The sequence below is a fragment of the Triticum aestivum genome, chromosome 3A (genome assembly GCF_018294505.1).
Source record: "Triticum aestivum cultivar Chinese Spring chromosome 3A, IWGSC CS RefSeq v2.1, whole genome shotgun sequence".
Lineage (NCBI taxonomy): Eukaryota > Viridiplantae > Streptophyta > Magnoliopsida > Poales > Poaceae > Triticum > Triticum aestivum.
The window spans coordinates 363,726,937-363,730,744 of NC_057800.1; the positions used below are offsets into that span (position 1 = coordinate 363,726,937).

General features: G+C 44.6%; 1 long non-coding RNA gene across 2 annotated transcripts; it reads left to right on the forward strand.

Annotated features, from left to right (window-relative positions):
- The first annotated feature begins 1,425 nt into the window (after positions 1 to 1,425).
- On the forward strand, positions 1,426 to 3,441 carry LOC123058338 (uncharacterized). Of its 2 annotated transcripts, XR_006427160.1 has the most exons (4): positions 1,426 to 1,880; positions 2,454 to 2,534; positions 2,652 to 2,732; positions 3,213 to 3,441. It is a non-coding gene; the product is annotated as an uncharacterized lncRNA (long non-coding RNA). The 2 variants fall into 2 exon arrangements; XR_006427159.1 differs by having other exon boundaries at positions 2,454 to 2,732.
- Positions 3,442 to 3,808: the final 367 nt, after the last annotated feature.

The following is a 3,808-nucleotide window of genomic DNA, read 5'->3' on the forward strand; positions in this document are numbered from 1 at the left end:
ACGGACCGTGCACCGTTATAGTTGACGGAAATTGTACCAAAACATGCTATTAGTTAAGTTAGTGTACCATTTTTCTGTGGTTTTTTAGTTTTTTATGATTCCGTTATTTCCCTACAAGTTATTGTACTGCACCATCGCTTTATTTTTTTTGTTTATTTATCTCTCTATCCCACTGACGACTGGGACCCACATAAGACAGACGGAGAGCAAAAGGGCAACGTGGCGGCAGTTAACAGCGACAGACCGTGCACCGTTATAGTTGACGGAAATTGTACCAAAACATGCTATTGGTTAAGTTAGTGTACCATTTTTCTGGGGTTTTTTAGTTTTTTATGACTCTGTTATTTCCCTACAAGTTATTGTACTGCACCATCGCTTTTTTTTTGTTTATTTATCTCTCTATCCCATTAACGACTGGAACCCACATAGGACAGAGGGAGAGCAAAAGGGCAACGTAGCGGTAGTTAACAGCGACAGACCATGCACTGTTATAGTTGACGGAAATTGTATCAAAACGTGCTATTGGTTAAGTTAGTGTATCATTTTTCTGGGTTTTTTTAGTTTTTTATGATTCTGTTATTTTCCTACAAGTTGTTGTCTGCAGATGTAATTAACTTGTAGAGGAAAGGCGAAGACAACCGGACGTGCGACGATGTCAAATCGTTTGTCTCTTGCACAGTGCATTTTTTCGCTCAGTCCCCACAGACGCCTCCCACATGGAAAAAAAATCCTATACGACCTGGTCGTATACCTCTGTTCTAGAGACCCACTACATTGAGCAACACGTGGCAGTACCAATCTTAAAGCAAACAGGTGACTTCACCTCAACTTCACCTCGATCCTTCTCCAAATCTCGATTGCAACCATAGCGAGTAACTTGCCGACAAGGACGACGTCGTAGCAAGACGGCGGTTCTTTGGGCAGACGGCGGCAGCCGACCAAACAACTTCATTGTCATCTCGCTAGACTAGATGAATTTTCTTGGACTCCTGTGGTATCGAGATGAAGTGCTCACGACACCGGCGGCAAGCAGTTAACCTTCACCAAATTTCGATTCCAACCACAGCGAGTTCCTTCCCGACGATGAAGACGCCATGGCAAGACGACGGTGCTCTGGCCAGACCGGCGGCGAGCAGCAGAGTTTCGCCGGTGTCGAGGAGCGTGGCCTCCACCGGCAGGGGCGACAGGCAGTACCACCACCAGCAGGCATCACGTCCGGAGCGAAGCGCTGGCGACAGGCCTCGCGAACTCGTTGAATGCAATGACGGATGGGTAGTTGGGATTTCACAGCGGGATTGAAGAAGAAGTCGTCTCAATGCTTTAAGATTAGTACTGTCACGTATTACTCAATGCAGTGGGTCTCCACAACAGAGACCCACTGCATTGAGCAACACGTGGCCCCTTCTCCTTGCTTCCTTCCTTCCTCGCTTGTCACCCGCCACAGCTGCCGCACCCCTCCTCCATCATCTCTTTCCTCTCGCATCCTCCCGCGCCGGACGCCGCTAGGCTCCTCCCTATCTCGTCCCGGCCCGACCCAGGCGGATCCAGGGGTAGCAGAGAGGAGGAAGGGAGATAGAACGACGGGGAAGGGGATGAATAGCAGAGAGGAGGAAGGGAGGTAGAGGAACAACGGGGAAGGGGATGGACAGGAGCTTCATGCCCAAAGTCCAGTCGCCCCAGGCCGTGCCTACACGAGCAGCGCCGTGGGTAGATGCTTCCCCGCCCAACGAGGATGGCGAGGTAGGTGTTGACAATGGCAGCCCGAGGCCGTCAAATCTGTCACCATCGCCGTTCTTTTGGTCGAGGCCGCCCTCGTTCACGTGCTCCTCCTCACCCCCACGGCTAGACGCTGGCGAGGCCAGCCTCCCCTCCATGCGCAGGTACTTCCCCGCTCCTTTCCGTGCTCTCTCTCTTCCCCTGATATATCTCTCTGTTGTACACGGAAGCAAATTTGTCCAATTCTCAGTCTAGATTTAATGAAGAAAACTGCAGTTCATACAATGCCAATTATGGATATGGATCCATCTTGCTGTGCCGGATGAAGGGCTGGATGGAATAAGAATTGCTTCCTCTAGATACTATTCACAGAACCGCACTTCGTATAATTATAGTGTACATCTGTTCATGCTTGGCACTATTGGGTGTTTTACTGTTTGGTCACTGGTTGTTGTAGAGATTTCCAGGAAGATATAATCAGGAGGGACTATCTAATAGTTGCTAAAGTTTCTTCTAAACTCGCTCAAACTATTTCTAACCAGGAGAAACGATCTAATAGTTTCTAAGTATGCATGTTGGATGTTTAGTTTAACTAAGTGAGGCTTGTCTTGTACAATGCACTTGCATCTCTGAACTCCTGCTAAAATTGTTTCACATTTTTCAACAGAGATCGGGTTGTGCTTACTTATACTTCGCTCTAAGCTATTCCTTCCTAATTATCATGTATTTCATGTCAGATTATCTTCGTCTCTGGTGTTTCGCTGGCCATTGGGCTGAAGTCAACCGTACAGTTCTTCACAAAGCCCAAGAATCGCAAGGTCATATGCATGTAACGATGCAGGCCTAAGAATTAGTCATGTATCCAAATTGTTCAGTTCCAGTTCAGTTATGAGCTAACAAGATCACCTGAATGTGCAATGTTCGATTGCTTTCAGGGTCGTACTTTTCCTTGTCCTTATTGGCTGGCCTGTCTTCAGTATGATGGCAGAGTCGTATGGCTTTGCCCTGCTATTCAGGTTTGTAGATCCTCTATTGTGCATTTATATGATCATCTGATGTCTGTTTTTCAGTGTGCATTAATAAATGGTAGAAACTTTTGGGTATTGTATATGACTGGTACTGAATTTCTCACAGTAGGTTCTGGCCTACTGCTGCTGTTTACCTACAAAAAAACTCCACCATCGGTTGGATTTTCTGACAGAGAGATGCATTATTGGCGAAACATTATTTAGTAAAAAAGTATGTAGAGGTGAACTTTAGAGGTGAACTTTAGAGGTGAAATGTTGTGGATGTTCTGACAGAGAGATGCTTGGACTAACTTTAGCGTCACACCTTATTCAATATCTGGGTATTGGGTTCTACTAATTGTCAGCGCCTTAATTTTTGTTTTCCTCCCAATGCCATGTGATATTTACTGGACTATAATTCACATGCTTGCAAGTCGTCATCGTGTCTCTCTCTCTCTAACTGCCCCCCTCCCTCATCTTGGCTTGCAGGTCACCTCTGTGTCTCCCGCCAGTCCACGACATAGGTTGCAATCTAGGTTGTTGCCAAGTTAACTTTAGGATGGTAACCTACAATGTACAACCCAAGAGATCGACAGTGTTTATTATACTGTCATGCCTCTACTTTTGTGTTGTATATATAGCTGCTTGTATATCTAATTGGATTGTTCAGATTAGATACTTTATGAAATTATTAATACATGAAAATTTTGTTTCTTTAGTTCTCTATGAAATCCATGTGATACTTCTCTGTTGTATACATGGCATGACAGTATAATTTCATAGAGAAGCTCACAAAATCTAATGCTTCTGATGTCAAATTCAGATTAAATTTATTAACTAGCTCATTCAGGTATTACAGCGGAAAACAACATTTGTTTTCTAGATTCAGTTTTTCTTTTGTAAAAATAGTTGGATGGTGATCATAATGAAACATTGCATTTTTTATACAAGTTACTGGTACAATCTACACCTGGCAAATAAATTTAAACCACTACCTATTTTATCAGGTAAAAACACCAGCATGTTGTTTGAGGTGCATGTATCGGTTGTAGCAAAGCTGTGCGTACAACGATGCATTGCTGACC